Source organism: Lolium rigidum, chromosome 2 (assembly GCF_022539505.1).
Source record: "Lolium rigidum isolate FL_2022 chromosome 2, APGP_CSIRO_Lrig_0.1, whole genome shotgun sequence".
Lineage (NCBI taxonomy): Eukaryota > Viridiplantae > Streptophyta > Magnoliopsida > Poales > Poaceae > Lolium > Lolium rigidum.
The window spans coordinates 293106908-293128543 of NC_061509.1; positions in this window are offsets into that span (position 1 = coordinate 293106908).

Consider the following 21636-nt stretch of genomic DNA (forward strand, 5'->3'; position numbering starts at 1 on the left):
TATAACCATTAAGATGGGCTCAGCAATTTTAATGATGCTCTTGCAAGAAAATAAGAGTTGAAGCAAAGAGAGCATCAAAAAGCAAGTATGAAACAAATTTAAGTCTAACCCACTTCCTATGAAAAGGAATCTTGTAAATAAACAAATCATGTAAGCATAACGCAACAAGCATAGGAAGGCAATACAAGCGCGACTTCAAGATTCTCAACATAAAGAGGGAAAACTTAATATTATTAAGATGCATATAACCATGTTTCCCTCTCTCGTAATAACTTTTAGTAGCATCATGAACAAAGTCAACAATATAACTATCACATAAAGCATTCTTATCATGAGTCTCATGCATAAAATAATTACTACTCCTAACATAAGCATAGTCATTCTTATTAATTGTAGTGGGAGCAAATTCAAAAAAGTAGCTATCATTATTATTCTCATCACCATAATCATCAAATATAGGAGGCATAGTATAATCATAATAAACTTTATCATCCATAGTAGGTGGCACCAAAATACCACTATAATATAATCATCATAAATGGGAGGCAAAGTATCATCAAAGAAAATTTTCTCCTCCATGCTTGGGGGACTAAAAATATCATGCTCATCAAAACAAACTTCCCGAAGCTTAGATTTTTCCATAGCATTAGCAATAATAGTGTTCAAAGAGTTCATGCTAATAACATTGCTACAACTATTTTGCAAACAAAGTTCCATGGGTTTTTTAATTCTCTCTTCAAACACATCATGTCCTAATTCAATATAAAGTTCATAAAGATCTCTAATTTTTGTTGTTGTTTTCCATTAAGCCTAACTAGTGAAATAAAAACAAGAAACAAAAAGATGCAATTGCAGGATCTAAAGGAAATAGCTTCGAGCACTCACACACCGGCAACAGTGCTGGAAAATAGCTTAGTAGTCGGAGGATGTGAATACCTTTTACCTTACCTCCCCGGCAACGGCGCCAGAAAATAGCTTGATGTCTACGCACGCTTTTATTCCTGTAGACAGTGTTGGGCTTCCAAGAGCAGAGGTTTGTAGAACAGCAGCAAGTTTCCCTTAAGTGAATCACCCAAGGTTTATCGAACTCGGGGAGGTAGAGGTCAAAGATATCCCTCTCAAGCAACCCTGAAATTACGATACAAGAAGTCTCTTGTGTCCCCAACACACCTAATACACTTGTCAGATGTATAGGTGCACTAGTTCGGCGAAGAGATAGTAAGATGCAAGTGATATTGATGAATATGAGTGGTAATAACAATCTGAAATAAATATGGCAGCAAGTAAACATGCAGTAGAACAGTAAATAAACGGTGATTCGATATTTGGAAACAAGGCCTAGGGATCATACTTTCACTAGTGGACACTCTCAACAATGTTATCATAAAGGAATATAAATATAAGCACTTCACTATGCTATTCTGAATTACTCTCTGGCAGGATAACGAACACTAATTCACCGTGTAGGGCTGCAAAAGCAAACCTTAAAGATGTATTCCCAAGTACTAATGAACACCCCACGCTGTCACTGTGAGCATTCATAGGAGGTACTAACACACCACAATTTCATAGAGACATCCAACTCAAATCATAACCCAGTGAACAAGTATTCTCGTGAAATATAGCCTAACGGACCCACACGGTGCACACACTGTCACCTTTACACACGTGGGACAAGGAGTCTCCGGAGATCACATAAGTAAAATCCACTTGAATAGCATAACGACATCTAGATTACAAAGCTCATCATATGGATCTCAATCATGTAAGGCAGCTCATGAGATCATTGTATTGAAGTACATGGGAGAGAGAGATAAACCACATAGCTACCGGTAGAGCCCTCAGCCTCGGGGGAGAACTACTCCCTCCTCATCATGGGAGACAGCAACGGCGATGAAGATGGCGATGGAGTCGATGGAGATGGCTCCGGGGGCAATTCCCCGTCCCGGCGGCGTGCCGGAACAGAGACTTCTGTCCCCCGAAACGGAGTTTCACGATGGCGGCGGCGCCCCTGGAGTCTTTCTGCAGTTTCGTCAATTGGTGTAGGGTTTTCGGTTCTAGAAGAATATATAGGCGGAAGGGCGGCCTCGGAGGGGTCCCAGGGAGCCCTCACCACATGGCGGCGCGGCCAGGGTGGGACCCGCGCCCCCCTATTGTGTGGGGCCCCCTTGGCCCCCCTCCGGCCCTTCTCTGGCTCTCCGGGTCCGTCTCGGCAAAATATCGACTTCCGTCTTCGTGGGGTCCAATTCCGAGAATATTTCCTGTGTAGAATTTCTGAAACCAAAAACAGCAGAAAACAGGAACTGGCACTTCGGCATCTTGTTAATAGGTTAGTTCCAGGAAATGCATAAAATCATTATAAAGTGTATATAAAACATGTGAGTATTGTCATAAAACTAGCATGGAACATAAGAAATTATAGATACGTTTGAGACGTATCAAAAGACCAAAATAAACGAATTAGTCCAACTCAAATACGAGCCAAGTAGTATCAACTACATAGCATGCCTCATACTTTGTTGGTCGAAAATAATATTAACATTCTGGGACGGTGTTAGTGAGCCAGGTAGGATGCACAAGAGATTGATATTTGTGCAATCACACGAGGCTCACTAGCATCGCCCCTGAGTGTAATGACCAAACATTCTAATCATCGGTGAATTGTTTGTGGTGATGCCTCATACTTTGTTGGTCGAAACAAATATTAACATTTAGGGACGGTGTCAGTGAGGCCAGGTAGGATGCACAAGATATTGATATGTGTGCCATCACACCAGACTCACTGGCACCGCCCCCAAGTGTAGTGACAAAACAATTTAATCGTCGACACTAAAATGAAAAAAAACGAAAAAAACGAATAATCCAACTCAAATACGAGCCATGCAGTATCAACTACATAGCATATGCCTCATACTTTGTTGGTCGAAACAAATATTAACATTCAGGGATGGGGTCAGCGAAGCCAAGTAGGATGCACAAGAGATTGATATTTGTGCCATCACACCAGGTTCACTGGCCCCACCCTAGAGTGTAGGGTGACCAAACATTCTAATCATCGGCACTAAAATGGAAATGGAAGAAAGAGTCAAGTGGTATCAACTTGATAGCATATGCCTCATATTTTGTTGGTCCAAACAAATATTAATATTTAGGGATGGGGTTAGCGAAGCCAGGTAGGATGCACAAGAGATTGATATTTGTGCCATCACACCAGGTTCGCTCACCCCACCCCAAAGTGTACATGTACCAAACATTCTAATCTTCGACACTAAAATGGAAGAAAAAGCCAAGTGGTATCAAGTTGATAGCATATGCCTCATACTTTATTGGTCGAAACAAATATTAACATTCAGGGATGGGGTAAGTGAAGCCAAATAGGATGCACAAGAGATTGATATTTGTGCCATCACACCAGGTTCACTCGCCCCACCCCAGAGTTTACGGATGACCAAACATTCTAATCACCGACAAGTACAAATAAAATTAAAGACCAAACCATTTATAAAGAAATCATTTATAACCAGAGAATGCCCATTTTATTTCTATGTGCTCTACTTCCAAAGAACAATGTACAACATATACACATATATAGCAACCAGTGAGCATGAGCATTCATTTTGAACCAAACCAGTGAGCATGAGCATATAAATTGCATTCATGTTAGCAAGGTTCCTCATGTGTACAAACATTTTCTTTTTTCCTACTTCAACATGCAACTAAATCATCCTAGCAGTAGTAGTAGTAGCAGCATTTCATTTTATTTTCCAGCAGTAGCAATGAAACTAAATGAACCTAGCTAGCAATGCATTTTTTCTGTTGGATTGCATGTGTTGACTGTACATGTGTATGCAGTCAATGAAGGCTAGCTTTGTGCGTAGATGTTTATTAGGCACCAGTATGTAGGCAGAGAGATGTAGGCATCAGTTGTGCTCATTTTGTTTTGATTGTGTGGTGTTTGCTAGTGCATAGACAGTGCTAAAACCTTTTTCATTTACAGGTTCAAAACTCATCAGAGAAGGAGGATCTGAAGGGAGCGAAGCAGGGATACCGGGAGGCTGCCTCGGAGGGGTAACATGAGGAGTAGGTGCCGTGGTGAACATCATCGGCGCTATCCACAAGTGCAGCGGGGAGGCACTCTAGTGGCTGTGGATCATGTCAGCAATTTGGGTGGTATAAATCTTTGTCTCCAAGGTTTGTTTAAAGTGCTATTATTTGTGCTACATGCTATCTAATTCATGTGTTGGTGAGATGTTTTTTATTTCTTGTGCAAAGCAAGTGTCGATTCACCTATGTGGCTATGTGCTGATGGAGTAGTGAACAGCCACACACATTGATTCATCATAATTTGTCTTGTGTGGTTGGTCATGGTTAGCCTTGCTAAAGCTATGATTCTTGTCAAATACAACAAGGATACACTCTATTACTCTAAGCTCTCGCGTCTTGCCAAATAAAGCACACACAACAAGCATATAGTACATGAACATCAAGTATCTACTCTGAAATTTTGCTGTCAGTAACAATGCCATAGATCAACCATAAACCACAAAGCATGTGCCCTAATATCACGGCAAACGCTTGCAACCATGACATCATGCAAATACATGTAAAAATTCTTAGCCCAAGGGGAAATCGTCGATAAGGGGAGCGGGAGGCCTGTACCGTGGTGGTGGAGGAGGGCAGGGGCAGACGCCGTGGTGGAGGAGACATACGCCATGGTGGAGGAGGTCCTCCCGTAGGCTCCGCGGCCGGGCGCGTGTCCACGCCGAAGCGGGTTGTGCTGGTGGTGGCGGGGATGCGTGGAGCGTGGAGGCATGCGGCCGTCGCGGAGCAAGGAGGCGGAAGCACGCTCCATCTAGGCCGGCAGTCGCGGGGAAGGAGGTTACGACGCGCTCCGTCGAGGCCGGCCATCGCAGGGGCAGGCGGCGGCAGCAGGAGAAGAAGGGGGACGAATGAGTTCGATTTGGGGAGGAGAAGGGGAGACGGTGGTGTACGGGCGAAGGGGGACGAAGAGGGCGATGATATACCGTGGCAATTATTGGTTCTATTTATGTGGCGCACCAGGCAAAGTGCGCCACAGAATGCCCTAATTCGGTGGCGCACGTGACCCTGTGCGCCACAAAAATAGTGAGACCAATGATTAGGGCTAGCCGGGTGTGGGCCCCACCATATTTCTGTGAAGCATGTGCTCCTGGTGCGCCACAAAAATAAGCTTTTTCTGTGGCGCACCGTCTCTGGTGCGGCGCACACAAAACCAGTGCACCACAAAATAACATCTCATCTATAAGCCTTCTCCTACTAGTGCAAGATCCAACAGCCGCCGCCACCATCATCCATCGCCGGAGGCCGTGGAGGTGGAGCTGCCGCCGCAAGTCCCGAGACGCCGCCCTAGACGCGGAGCACATTGAAGTCGGTGGTCGCTGCCCCAGCCGCCACCTCCGGTCCCCACCTCCAACCACCCCCCGTGCACTTTGGCATCGTGCCCCGCCACCACCGTGTCCAGCGCCGACGGCAGCTGCGGAGGGAGAGAACGCATAGGGAGGGGCGGCGAAACGAGAGGGATCGTCCCCCCGGTGGTGCCCTGGGGAGCGCCTCAGGAGGGGTTAGGTTTTCTTTTTTTAATGTGGTGGGTTAGGTTTGGAGGCTCTTAATATCTGTAGGGAATATTCATTTCCGGAATTGTTCTTCTCTGTCACCGTGGTGGCAGAAAGAAGGAGATCACGCTAGGAGCTGGTATTCCAAGGGAAGAACAACGTACTGCAACTTGCGGAGTTCGTCAATGGTGACGATCTTGCGCCGCCGTTATCCAAGGCCAAAGGGGCCGCGCCGTGATGTGATGCTGCTTGCATTGTAGCTTCAAGAGCCTCGCCAGAGTGCCCCTTTGGAGGTCCTTTTCTGGCGATTCTCGGCGGTGCTCCACGCCTGCGCGCCACCAAGTGGTTTGTCCCCAGTGGAGTGAAAGTGGCCGACGATGATCGCATTTTCTATTTTTGTTCTAGGGTCCTTTGTGCAAATATTCGAGGCTATGTTGTATTTTATTTTTTCCTGTAAGGTCCTTAATGGAAATGGTACCCACCGAAGATGATTTAATGCAGCAATCGGGGTCCTTCGAGACCCCTCTCCCTTGTTCAAAAAAAAGAAACTATGAAAAAGAATTACAAACCTAATTTGATTCGCCGCATTGATCCTCAGAATCAATTGGTTGGCATATTTTCCCTTCTAAAGGCAAGTCAGGTCGTATTCTAATGGGAGTCAAAATGGACTCTCTTGAGTTCCATGGTGAGTTCATTGCATGTTGTTCTTCGAGGGATAAACAAGTTCAATGCAACTAGAACTTGTTGTGTGTTAGCTTTTTTATCGAAATGGGGAATAAAACCCCTGCTTCTGCATCATGATCATACATACAACCTTTTATTAAAAACATTTACATGTACAAGTTTATAACATCTCATGAATCGCCCAGAGTTGATACAAGAATCAACCAGCAAAAGAAACAAAGTGAAACCTGACTACACATCATTGTAGCCGTCTATTGTGCCGTCAGCCAGCCTGGCACTAGATATCCTGAGCGACCATCTAGAGCCGTGTGCATCCACTAGCCATAGCATCCCGCTGTCCCTCCGATGATAGAAGAGCCCACAGCTTAACCCAATGTGACACCATCTGGATAACCTGCAAGAAGTGAAACTAATGTTTTTTGTTAAAAATAATATCGTTCCTCGCCCTCCATATAGACCAACATAATGCAGAAACCCCAATACGGATAAAAGCCTTAGAATGTCTATCAACTCCATTTAACCAATTACCAAACATATTCGTAATATTGGTTGGAGGTGGAAGATCAAACGTAAAATTAACCGTGCACCAAAGTATTTTAGCTAAAGGACAAGTGATAAACAAGTGTTCAATAGTCTCATGCTCTCCGCAAAAAACACATTTTGTACACCCATTTCATCGTCTTTTAGCTAAATTATCTTTAGTAAGCAACACCTTACTACTCAAGAACCACATAAATATTTTTATCTTAAGGGGGACTTTAACTTTCCATATATATTTTCTCAAAAAAGGTGTATGGTCATTCATAAGATCTTCATACATAGATTTCACTATAAACAAACCATTTGTTGTCAAATTCCAAACAAATTGATCATTTTCATCAGATAAGTTAGTCCTCATAAGCTTTCGGCATAACTGTAGCCATAAAGTCCATTTGTTTCCCACCAACAACCTTCTGAAACTGATATTCAGATGCGTTTGAGCTAACACATGAGCTACCGTTACATTCTTGTGATGCACAATATTATATGAGGATGGATATTGTTGGGCTAATGATGTTTTTCCTAACCAAGTATCTTCCCAAAAGCGAGTATTTACTACATTACCTACTTTGAAAAAACCTCTACTAAAAAAATCATCCTTGACCCCCATCAGTTCCTTCCAAAAGGGAGAGTCTGTAGGTTTAGCTGTTACCTCAGATAGGGTCTTAGGTATTTATTCTGTAGCAATTCCTGCCACACTCCTTCCTCGTTCAGAAGTTTATAAAGCCACTTACTCAATACACATCTATTTTTGTGTTCAAGAACCTCAATACTTAGACCCCCCTGATCTTTGGGTCTGCAGATAATGTTCCACTTGGTAAGTCTATATTTTCTTTTATTTTCCTCAGATTGCCAAAAGAATCTAGATCTATAGAAATCCAATCTTTTCCTTACCCTAACAGGTATCTCTAGAAAAGATAACATAAACATAGGTAAGCTTGTTAAAACTGAATTGATAAGGACAAGTCTATTTCCATAGGACAGTAATTTGCCTTTCCAGCATCCCAATTTACTTTTAGACCGTGTCTAGACTGTGTACCAATCAGAATTTCTAAGCTTTCTGTAATGGATAGGAATACCTAAATATTTAAATGGTAAGGCTCCTAGCATCACAGCCAAATATCTGTTTGTACTGATCAACCTCATCATTTGCCTTACCAAAACAATAAATCTCACTCTTGTGAAAATTAATTTTGAGCCCTGAGAGTTCTTCAAATAGACATAGAATTAGTTTCATATTCACAGCTTTCAGGAGATCATGTTCCAAGAAAAGGATATCTACCTAGGAGTGGATATCAAGCCAGCTCGACTCAACTCGCAAATACTCGTTAGTTAACAAGTTTGCTCGACTCAACTCATTAACATAACATGCTTAAAATCCCATGTTAACTTGACCCGGTAAATACTCGAGTTGGCTCGACAAGCTTGATAAGATAATTAAGAAACCAAAGAACCCAACCAGTTCATGGTGGTGTGAGATTAAAATAAGGGTGGTTCATCATCTATGCATTTTCTTGTAGAATTGTGCAAATTTAACACGAGTGCTCATGTATTTTTGGCCTACTAATTTTTATTTTTATTTAGTGTTGACTACTGTATGAGCTAGTATGTGAGTGTAATAATATTTGTGAGCTGACCTTCACCATGCCAGGATGGACGATGTGCCTCTACAATGCAGAAGGTAAAACAAACAGTGTGCGACGGGATATACTATCGCAAATGGTCTTGCATCTGTAATCATCTGCAGTAGGAGACCCTTCGCAAAAAAAACCTTTGAACGTGGATCATTTGTGTTTAATACGATCGCGCACACACGATCTTTTCCAATCCTCGTATATTGATCGTATACATTGCAAACGTTGTTTAGACAAAACCGACTGGTTGTGCATGTAAAACCACGATACTAACAAATATATGCCCAGTTGAACACTCATACAAAATACAGTACAATGTTTCAATTTTATTGCACATATGATACATCATATGTATACATAAACTTCCGTCATAGTTTTATGAGGTAGCTCTACAAACGAGAAAGATACAAAAAATAAGAGAATTTTTACTTTTCTTGGTTACGTCTTTGTCTCAGCGATGGTGATGTATTTTACAAGGATAAAAGAGAGAGATATCTCCATTTGTCATTGGGTCACCATGCCACTTGTGGCAGTGCACTTCTGCTTTTGCAAATATTACTCAAAGAATCTAAAAAAAATAGTAAAAAATGCTATTCGAACTATAAACATAAATAGAAAACATTATTAGATGTACAAATTAACTTAATTCGTCACTGTGGGTGCCATGGGAGGACGAAGTTGAGAACAACAAGACAAAGGTATACCGATAATATAAACATCACACTCCTTCATTTGCCTTCTTATGAAGTGTTATCAAAATAATATCCCTATTACACAAGTTTAGAACGAAAAATACTAATGGGGATGAAATAATATGTAGATCAAGCTTAACCTAAATATGGTTACATGTCAAATATTTCCATACACAATGGCATATACAAAATAATATATAAACAAGCTAGCTAAGTATAATAACCTAATCTTTCTATAAACAATAGCATATAGCCAAGCTTAAGCTAAGTGTGCTTACAAAGAAGATCTTGCCATGCCCAATATTTTAACGTGTCCGACCTACTGCATATGTAGATCTAACTAACAAATTAGTAATGAACTACACAAATAATGGATCTAACTCGTGAATTAAACATGGATATGACTCACTATGTAATCCAATCTTGCCACTAAAAACACTGGCTCTTAGAGAAGATCTGAGCTAAAGAAAAACATATAAAAGCTAACAATGCAAACTTGCGGGAGTGCGAGGGCACGAAGGCTTGCGCCATCGTAGCCACAGTGGAGGTCAAGTACGAGCCGGATTGACCAGAGGTATCAGCGGTAGATCCGACATCCGAACGCGTGGATCGACGCGACTTCATAGCCAGTGTGTCACATGGGAGTTCATCGACATTCCAGCGGCCAGAAGCTTGCTTCAGCCTCGTCGGCTAGTTGCTTTTCTGGGACTAGGTCGTCGTAGTGATTCCAAAGAGGGGGCAGCTGTGGTATGTCGAGTGGAGTCCCATCGGATAAAGACGATCTTGGTCCTAATTTATGAAAGATAGTGGTAAGGATTGCGACTATCCGACATGATGGTCCTCACATAACACACATGGTTAGGGCGAAGGGATCGTTTGCATTGTAGGATGATTGCACATGGGGAATACATCATAAATGGATGGGGAAAATGTTTGAGAATAATATTTTTAGATATCTCTCGGTTAATTATTTTTTAGATTTTACCTAACATGATGGTTTGTAAATATATAATAATTTCACATACATAAACCAGGAAGTGATGAAACAAGGGATGTCTATCACACACGATTATGTAATATAGAAGCACGTGGGATGTATAATGTTGTGCTTCCATGTTGTAGTACATGGTATCACTGGTAGAAAAACAGGCTTCCGTCCAGCACCATAAGTCGCGAAGCTAAAGGAACCGCGACTAATGGGACGTTTAGTCGCGGTTCGGGTGGCGAACCACGACCAAAGGCCTGGGCCCAGGGCGCACGGTGGCCAGCTGGTGCACGTGGGGGGCTTTAGTCGCGGTTGGCCAGACCAACCGCGACTAAAGGTGCCCGAAGGCCTTTAGTCGCGGTTGGCCAGGCCAACCGGGACTAAAGCCCCTCCCATATATATACCCATCCAGCAGCCAACACTTAGCCATTTGGAGCCATTCTCTTCACAAACTTCACAAGTGAGTGTTAGGTTTGCTTTTGGTTCCTCTTATGCACATAAGGTGTTTGATGAAATGCCCCAAGAGCATGAAACAAACATGATATGAAGTGTTGGAGCCACACTTGAGCTTTCTCATTTATTTTTTCCTCCTCGATCGCGGTTAGCAACTTGAACCTTTGATGTGTCATTGATAAAATATGCATGTGTGTAGTTCATTGTTTAATTTATATTGTTTGTAGCTAGTTAGTTTAACAAATGCATGATGGTTAATTATATATTTTATATTATAATAATGCAGATGAATCGGCAATGGATGTATGGTAACCGACTCTCCGGCGAGTTCGGTACGGGTTTGAAAGATTTCCTCGTAGTGGCTAATGCGAACAAGCGGGGGGTTTTGTTATCTGTCCATGTGTTAACCGTAAGAATCGGAAGGGTTACTCTTCCTCAAGAGATGTTCACATGCACCTGCTTCGGCACGGTTTCATGCCAAGCTATAATTGTTGGACCAAGCATGGAGAAAGAGGGGTTATAATGGAAGAAGATGAAGAAGGGGATGATTTCATCGATGAAAGCTATCTTGCTCATTTCGGTGATACTTTCATGGAGGATGCTGAAGGTGAAGGGGAAGGTGAAGGGGAAGGTGAAGGGGAAGGTGACGAAGAGGCACGTGATGATCCCGTTGATGATCATGGTCGGACCATTGCTGATGCACGGAGACGCTGCGAAACTGAAAAGGAGAGGGAGAATTTGGATCACATGTTAGAGGATCACAGGAAGGCGCTGTACCCCGGATGCGATGATGGTCTGAAAAAGCTGGGCTGCACACTGGATTTGCTGAAATGGAAGGCACAGGCAGGTGTAGCTGACTCGGTGATACGTCTCCGACGTATCGATAATTTCTTATGTTCTATGCCATATTATTGATGATACCTACATGTTTTATGCACACTTTATATCATATTCATGCATTTTCTGGAACTAACCTATTAACAAGATGCCGAAGTGCCGATTCTTGTTTTCTAGCTGTTTTTGGTTTCGAAATCCTAGTAACGAAATATTCTCGGAATCGGACGAAATCAAGACCCGGGGTCCTATTTTTCCGGAGCCTTCCAGAACACCCGAGAGCCGCCGGAGGAAGCCCCGGGGGCCTCACACCACACCCTGGCGCGGCCGGGGGGGGGCCGCGCCGCCCTATGGTGTGGGCCCCCCAGGCCCCCTCCGAGGCTGCCCTTCCGCCTATTTAAAGCCTCCGTCGCGAAAACCCTGATGCGAAGAACCACGATACGGAAAACCTTTCAGAGCCGCCGCCATCGCGAAGCCAAGATCTAGGGGACAGGAGTCTCTGTTCCGGCACCCTGCCGGAGCGGGGAAGTGCCCCGGAAGGCTTCTCCATCGACACCGCTGCCATCTCCACCGCCATCTTCATCACCGCTGCTGCTCCCATGAGGAGGGAGTAGTTCTCCATCGAGGCTCGGGGCTGTACCGGTAGCTATGTGGTTCATCTCTCTCCTATGTACTTCAATACAATAATCTCATGAGCTGCCTTACATGATTGAGATTCATATGATGATGCTTGTAATCTAGATGTCATTGTGCTGGTCAAGTGAATTTTACTCATGTGATCTCCGGAGACTCCTTGTCCCACGTGTGTAAAGGTGACAGTGTGTGCACCGTGTGGGTCTCTTAGGCTATATTTCACAGAATACTTATTCACTGTTATGAATGGCGTAGTGAAGTGCTTATTTATATCTCTTTATGATTGCAATGTGTTTTGTATCACAATTTATCTATGTGCTACTCTAGCAATGTTATTAAAGTAGTTTTATCCCTCCTGCACGGTGTAATGGTGACAGTGTGTGCATCCGTGTTAGTACTTGGCGTATGCTATGATCATGATCTCTTGTAGATTATGAAGTTAACTATTGCTATGATAGTATTGATGTGTATTATTCCTCCTACATAGCATGAAGGTGACAGTGTGCATGCTATGTTAGTACTTGGTTTAGTCTTATTGATCTTTCATGCACTCTAAGGTTATTTAAATATGAACACTGAATTGTGGAGCTTGTTAACTCCGGCATTGAGGATTCGTGTAATCCTACGCAATGTGTTCATCATCCAACAAGAGTGTAGAGTATGCATTTATCTATTCCGTTATGTGATCAATGTTGAGAGTGTCCACTAGTGAAAGTCTAATCCCTAGGCCTTGTTCCTAAATATCTGCTATCGCTGCTTGTTTCTTGTTTCTTTGCGTTACTACTGCTGCGTTACTACTGCTGCGTTACTCTTGCTTGTTCTTCGTCCTGGGCAAAGCACTTTTACGGTGCCGTTGCTACTACTTATTCATACCACCTGTATTTCACTATCTCTTCGCCGAACTAGTGCACCTATTAGGTGTGTTGGGGACACAAGAGACTTCTTGCTTTGTGGTTGCGGGGTTGCATGAGAGGGATATCTTTGACCTCTTCCTCCACGAGATCGATAAACCTTGGGTGATTCACTTAAGGGAAACTTGCTGCTGTTCTACAAACCTCTGCTCTTGGAGGCCCAACACTTGTCTACAAGAATAGAAGCTCCCGTAGACATCAAGCACTTTTCAGGCGCCGTTGCTCGAGGAGGAAAGGTAAAAAGGCACTCATACTCCGGTTCCGGAGTAACGGTACTTTTACGGCGCCATTGTGTTTGTGCTCGAAGCTATTTCCTTTAGATCCTGCAATTGCATATTTTTGTTTCTTGTTTACACTAGTTTGGCATAATGGACAACAGTGAGCTTCTTATTCTATTTCCTGATTTAAAACATGGATTGTTTGATGCGAAAATTAAAAAACCTATGGAATCTTATTTGCATGCTTGGTAGTAATATTAGTATGAACGCTTTGAACACCATTGTTGATAATAATGTAGAAAGTTCTAAGCTTGGGGAAGCTGGTTTTCATGATCTTTTTAGTCCCCCAAGCATTGAGGAGAAAATTTTCTTTGATGATACTTTGCCTCCTATTTATGATGATTATAATAGTGGTATTTTGGTACAACCTACTATGGAGAGTAAATTTTATTGTGATTATACTATGCCTCCTACACTTGATGAGAATAATAATGATAGCTACTTTGTTGAAATTGCTCCCGCTATTACTAATAAAATTGATTATGCTTATGTGGAGAGTAATAATTTTATGCATGAGACTCATGATAAGAATGCTTTATGTGATAGTTATATTGTTGAGTTTGCTCATGTTGCTACTGAAAGTTATTATGAGAGAGGAAAATATGGTTGTAGAAATTTTCATGTTACTAAAACACCTCTCTATGTGCTGAATTTTTTGAAGCTATACTTGTTTTATCTTCCTATGCTTGTTACTTTGCTCTTCATGAACTTGTTTATTTACAAGATTCCTATGCATAGGAAGCATGTTAGACTTAAATATGTTTTGAATTTGCCTCTTGATGCTCTCTTTTGCTTCACATACTATCTTTTGCGAGTGCATCATTAAAACTGTTGAGCCCATCTTAACGGCTATAAAGAAAGAACTTCTTGGGAGATAACCCATGTGTTATTTTGCTACAGTACTTTGTTTTATATTTGTGTCTTGGAAGTTGTTTACTACTGTATCAAACTCTCCTTATCTTAGTTTTGAGTTTTGTTGTGCCAAGTAAAGTCTTTGATAGTAAAGTAAGTACTAGATTTGGATTACTGCGCAGTTCCAGATTTCTTTGCTGTCACGAATCTGGGTCTACCTCTCTGTAGGTAGCTCAGAAAATTAAGCAAATTTACGTGCATGATCCTCAGATATGTACGCAACTTTCATTAAATTTGGGCATTTTCATTTGAGCAAGTCTGGTGCCCTAATAAAATCCATCTTTACGGACTGTTCTGTTTTGACAGATTCTGCCTTTTATTTCGCATTGCCTCTTTTGCTATGTTGGATGAATTTATTTGATCCATTAATGTCCAGTAGCTTTATGCAATGTCCATAAGTGTTAAGAATGATTGTGTCACCTCTGAACATGTTAATTTTTATTGTGCACTAACCCTCTAATGAGTTGTTTCGAGTTTGGTGTGGAGGAAGTTTTCAAGGGTCAAGAGAGGAGGATGATATACTATGATCAAGAAGAGGGAAAGCTCTAAGCTTGGGGATGCCCCGGTGGTTCACCCCTGCATAAGAAGACTCAAGCGTCTAAGCTTGGGGATGCCCAAGGCATCCCCTTCTTCATCGACAACATTATCAGGTTCCTCCCCTGAAACTATATTTTTATTCCGTCACATCTTATGCACTTTGCTTGGAGCGTCGGTTTGTTTTTGTTTTTGTTTTTGTTTTGTTTGAATAAAATGGATCCTAGCATTCACTTTATGGGAGAGAGACACGCTCCGCTGTAGCATATGGACAAGTATGTCCTTAGGCTCTACTCATAGTATTCATGGCGAAGTTTCTTCTTCGTTAAATTGTTATATGGTTGGAATTGGAAAATACTACATGTAGGAACTCTAAAAATGTCTTGGATAATTTGATACTTGGCAATTGTTGTGCTCATGTTTAAGCTCTTGCATCATATACTTTGCACCCATTAATGAAGAAACACTTAGAGCTTGCTAATTTGGTTTGCATATTTGGTTTCTCTAGAGTCTAGATAACATCTAGTATTGAGTTTTGAACAACAAGGAAGACGGTGTAGAGTCTTATAATGTTTACAATATGTCTTCTATGTGAGTTTTGCTGCACCGTTCATCCTTGTGTTTGTTTCAAATAACCTTGCTAGCCTAAACCTTGTATCGAGAGGGAATACTTCTCATGCATCCAAAATCCTTGAGCCAACCACTATGCCATTTGTGTCCACCATACCTACCTACTACATGGTATTTATCCGCCATTCCAAAGTAAATTGCTTGAGTGCTACCTTTAAAATTCCATCATTCACCTTTGCAATATATAGCTCATGGGACAAATAGCTTAAAAACTATTGTGGTATTGAATATGTACTTATGCACTTTATCTCTTATTAAGTTGCTTGTTGTGCGATAACCATGCTTACGGGGACGCCATCAACTATTCTTTGTTGAATATCATGTGAGTTGCTATGCATGTCCGTCTTGTCCGAAGTAAGAGAGATCTACCACCTTAATGGTTGGAGCATGCATATTGTTAGAGAAGAACACTTGGGCCGCTAACTAAAGCCATGAATCATGGTGGAAGTTTCAGTTTTGGACACATATCCTCAATCTCATATGAGAATAATAATTGTTGCCACATGCTTATGCATTAAAGAGGAGTCCATTATCTGTTGTCCATGTTGTCCCGGTATGGATGTCTAAGTTGAGAATAATCAATAGCGAGAAATCCAAAATGCGAGCTTTCTCCTTAGACCTTTGTACAGGCGACATGGAGGTACCCCATTGTGACACTTGGTTAAAACATGTGCATTGCAAAGATCCGGTAGTCCAAGCTAATTAGGACAAGTTGCGGGCACTATTAGTATACTATGCATGATGCTTGCAACTTGTAAGATATAATTTACATAACTCATATGCTTTATTACTACCGTTGACAAAATTGTTTCATGTTTTCAAAATAAAAGCTCTAGCACAAATATAGAAATCGATGCTTTCCTCTTTGAAGGACCATTCTTTTTACTTTTATGTTGAGTCGGTTCACCTATTTCTCTCCACCTCAAGAAGCAAACACTTGTGTGAACTGTGCATTGATTCCTACATACTTGCATATTGTACTTGTTATATTACTCTATGTTGACAATTATCCATGAGATATACATGTTACAAGTTGAAAGCAACCGCTGAAACTTAATCTTCCTTTGTGTTGCTTCAATACCTTTACTTTGATTTATTGCTTTATGAGTTAACTCTTATGCAAGACTTATTAATGCTTGTCTTGAAGTACTATTCATGAAAAGTCTTTGCTTTATGATTCACTTGTTTACTCATGTCATTACCATTGTTTTGATCGCTGCATTCACTACATATGTTTACAAATAGTATGATCAAGGTTATGATGGCATGTCACTTCAGAAATTATCTTTGTTATCGTTTTACCTGCTCGGGACGAGCGAGAACTAATCTTGGGGATGCTTGATACGTCTCAGACGTATCGATAATTTCTTATGTTCTATGCCATATTATTGATGATACCTACATGTTTTATGCACACTTTATGTCATATTCGTGCATTTTCCGGAACTAACCTATTAACAAGATGCCGAAGTGCCGATTCTTTGTTTTTCGCTGTTTTTGGTTTCAGAAATCCTAGTAACGAAATATTCTCGGAATCGGACGAAATCAAGACCCGGGGTCCTATTTTTCCCGGAGCCTTCCAGAACACCCGAGAGCCGCCGGAGGAAGCCACGGGGGCCCCACACCACACCACGGCGCGGCCGGAGGGGGGCCGCGCCGCCCTATGGTGTGGGCCCCGATACGTCTCCGACGTATCGATAATTTCTTATGTTCTATGCCATATTATTGATAATACCTACATGTTTTATGCACACTTTATGTCATATTCGTGCATTTTACGGAACTAACCTATTAACAAGATGCCGAAGTGCCGATTCTTTGTTTCTGCTTGTTTTTGGTTTCAGAAATCCTAGTAACGAAATATTCTCGGAATTGGACGAAATCAAAGCCCAGGGGCCTATTTTCTCACGAAGCTTCCGGAAGTCCGAAGGAGAGACGAAGAGGGGCCACGGAGGGGCCACACTATAGGGCGGCGCGGCCCCCTTGGCCGCGCGGCCCTGTGGTGTGGGGCCCCGTGCCGCCTCTTGACCTACCCTTCCGCCTACAAATAGCCTCCGTGACGAAACCCCGATGCCGAGAGCCACGATACGGAAAACCTTCGCCGAGACGCCGTCGCCGCCGATCCCATCTCGGGGGATCCGGGAGATCGCCTCCGGCACCCTGCCGGAGAGGGAATCATCTCCCGGAGGACTCTACGCCGCCATGGTCGCCTCCGGTGTGATGTGTGAGTAGTCTACCCCTGGACTATGGGTCCATAGCGAGTAGCTAGATGGTTGTCTTCTCCTCATTGTGCTTCATTGTTGGATCTTGTGAGCTGCCTAACATGATCAAGATCATCTATACTGTAATTCTATATGTTGTGTTTGTCGGGATCCGATGGATAGAGAATACTATGTCATGTTAATTATCAAGTTATTATACATGTGTTGTTTATGATCTTGCATGCTCTCCGTTTCTAGTAGAGGCTACGGCCAAGTTTTTACTTTTAACTCCAAGAGGGAGTACTTATGCTCGATAGTGGGTTCATGCCTCCATTGACACACGGGACGGTGACGGAAAGTTCTAAGGTTGTGTTGTGCTTGTTGCCACTAGGGATAAAACATTGATGCTATGTTCGAGGATGTAGTTATTGATTACATTACGCACCATACTTAATGCAATTGTCCGTTGCTTTGCAACTTAATGCTGGAGGGGTTCGGATGATAACACTGAAGGTGGACTTTTTAGGCATAGATGCGGTTGGATGGCGGTCTATGTACTTTGTCGTAATGCCCAATTAAATCTCACTATACTTATCATGTCATGTATGTGCATTGTTATGCCCTCTCTATTTGTCAATTGCCCGACTGTAATTTGTTCACCCAACATGCTTTTATCTTATGGGAGAGACACCTCTAGTGAACTGTGGACCCCGGTCCATTCTTTAATACTTGAAATACAAATCTGCTGCAATACTTGTTTTTACTATTTTCTCTGCAAACAATCATCTTCCACACAATATGGTTAATCCTTTGTTACAGCAAGCCGGTGAGATTGACAACCTCAGCTATTTCGTTGGGGCAAAGTACTTTGGTTGTGTTGTGCGGGTTCCACGTTGGCGCCGGAATCCACTGGTGTTGCGCCGCACTACATCCCGCCGCCATCAACCTTCAACGTGCTTCTTGGCTCCTCCTGGTTCGATAAACCTTGGTTTCTTTACGAGGAAAACTTGCTTGCTTGTGCGCATCATACCTTCCTCTTGGGGTTGCCCAACGAACGTGTGAAATACACGCCATCAAGCTCTTTTACGGCGCCGTGGCCGGTGACTGAAGAAAAGCTACACCACAAAGATTTCTAACGCCCACGTCAACTACGCACCAGCTCTTTTTCGGCGCCGTTGCGGGGAGATCAAGACACGCTGCAAGGGAGTCTCCACTTCTCAATCTCTTTACTTTGTTTTTGTCTTGCTCTATTTTATTTACTACTTTGTTTGCTGCATTATATCAAAACACAAAAAAATTAGTTGCTAGCTTTACTTTATTTGCTATCTTTTTTGCTATATCGAAAACACAAAAAAATTAGTTTACTTGCATTTACTTTATCTAGTTTGCTTTATTTACTATTGCTAAAATGGCCAACCCTGAAAATACTAAGTTGTGTGACTTCACTAGCACAAATAATAATGATTTCTTATGCACACCTATTGCTCCACCTGCTACTACGAGCAGAATTCTTTGAAATTAAACCTGCTTTACTTAATCTTGTCATGAGAGAGCAATTTTACGAGTGTTAGTTACGATGATGCTGTCTGCACATCTCAATAATTTTGTTGAACTATGTGAAATGCAAAAGTATAAAGATGTAGATGGTGACATTATAAAATTAAAATTGTTCCCTTTCTCATTAAGAGGAAGAGCTAAAGATTGGTTGCTATCTCCGCCTAAGAATAGTATTGATTCATGGACTAAATGCAAGGATGCTTTTATTGGTAGATATTATCCCCCTGCTAAAATTATATCTTTGAGGAGTAGCATAATGAATTTCAAACAATTAGATACTGAACATGTTGCTCAAGCTTGGGAAAGAATGAAATCTCTGGTTAAAAATTGCCCAACCCATGGACTGACTACTTGGATGATCATCCAAACCTTCTATGCGGGACTAAATTTTTCTTCGCGGAATTTATTGGATTCAGCTGCTTGGAGGTACCTTTATGTCCATCACTCTTGGTGAAGCAACAAAGCTCCTTGATAATATGATGGTTAATTACTCTGAATGGCACACGGAAAGAGCTCCACAAGGTAAGAAGGTAAATTCTGTTGAAGAAACCTCTTCCTTGAGTGATAAGATTGATGCTATTATGTCCATGCTTGCAAATGGTAGGCCTAATGTTAATTATAATAATGTTCCATTAGCGTCATTGGTTGCTCAAAAACAATATGTTGATGTGAATTTCATTAAAAATAACAATTATAATGATTCTAGGCCATATCCTGCTAATGGTAATTCTCATGGTAGATATGTTTCACCTAATGAAGAGAAGATGTTGGAAATTGAAAGATCCGTTAAGGGCTTCATGCAATCACAATATGAGCAAAATAAATTGTTTACTAAAACAATGAATGAGCAATCTACCTTGTTGAAGAATATAGGGAATCAACTTGAAAATCTGAATAGGGAGATCTCGGGGTTACAAACTAAACTTGTCGATCTGAAAACCGAATCTCATACATGTCTGCATCACAATCTTCTTTAATTAATAAAATGGCTGCTAAACCTAGGGATTTAGATGATAAAATTGTTACTACAGCAAATGCCATCCAAGTTAGAATTAATGAGAATATGAGATTAATGGCTGAAGCTGCGTGCTAGGTGGGATAGAGAAGAAAATGAAAAACTAGCTAAAAAGGAAAATGTAGCTAAAGTTTGGACTATTACCACCACTAGCAATGCTAATGATTCATATGTTGCTGCACCTCCTACTATCCATGATAAAATAATTGGTGTTGGCAATGCTTCTACTCCTAGTACAAAGCGCGCAAAATTACGAAGCTGCTAAAGCTGCTGAAGCTGCTTGTGATAAAACTGCTGAAATTTTTCCAACCTTGGGGATGATAATCCCATTGCTTTAGATTGTAATGATTTAGATTTTGATGATTGCCATATCTCTGAAGTTATAAAGTTCTTACAAAAACTTGCTAAAAGTCCCAATGCTAGTGCTATAAATTTGGCTTTCACAAAACATATTACAAATGCTCTCATAAAAGCTAGAGAAGAGAAACTAAAACTTGAAACTTCTATTCCTAGAAAGCTAGAGGATGGTTGGGAGCCCATCATTAAAATGAGAATCAAAGATTTTGATTGTAATGCTTTATGTGATCTTGGTGCAAGTATTTCTGTTATGCCTAAAAAAGTCTATGATATGCTTGACTTGCCACCATTGAAGAATTGTTATTTGGATGTTAATCTCGTTGATAATGCTAAAAAGAAACCTTTGGGGAAAGTTGATAATGTTCATATTATGGTTAACAATAACCTTGTCCCCGTTGATTTTGTTGTCTTGGATATTGAATGCAATGCATCTTGCCCCATTATATTGGGAAGACCTTTTCTTCGAACCGTTGGTGCTACTATTGATATGAAGGAAGGTAATATTAAATATCAATTTCCTCTCAAGAAAGGTATGGAACACTTCCCTAGAAAGAGAATGAAGGTACCTTATGATTCTATTATTAGAACAAATTATGATGTTGATGCTTCATCTCTCGATGTTACTTGAGTTACACTTTATGCGCCTAGGCTGAAAGGCGTTAAAAAAGCGCTTATGGGAGACAACCCATGTTTTTACCTACAGTACTTTGTTTTATATTTGTGTCTTGGAAGTTGTTTACTACTGTAGCAACCTCTCCTTATCTTAGTTTTATGTTTTGTTGTGCCAAGTAAAGTCTTTGATAGAAAAGTAAGTACTAGATTTGGATTACTGCGCAGAAACAGATTTCTTTGCTTGTCACGAATCTGGGTCTAATTCTCTGTAGGTAACTCAGAAAATTATGCCAATTTACGTGAGTGATCCTCAGATATGTACGCAACTTTCATTCAATTTGAGCATTTTCGTTTGAGCAAGTCTGGTGGCCTAATAAAATCCATCTTTACGGACTGTTCTGTTTTGACAGATTCTGTCTTTTATTTCGCATTGCCTCTTTTGCTATGTTGGATGAATTTCTTTGATCCACTAATGTCCAGTAGCTTTATGCAATGTCCAGAAGTGTTAAGAATGATTGTGTCACCTCTGAACATGTGAATTTTTATTATGCACTAACCCTCTAATGAGTTGTTTCGAGTTTGG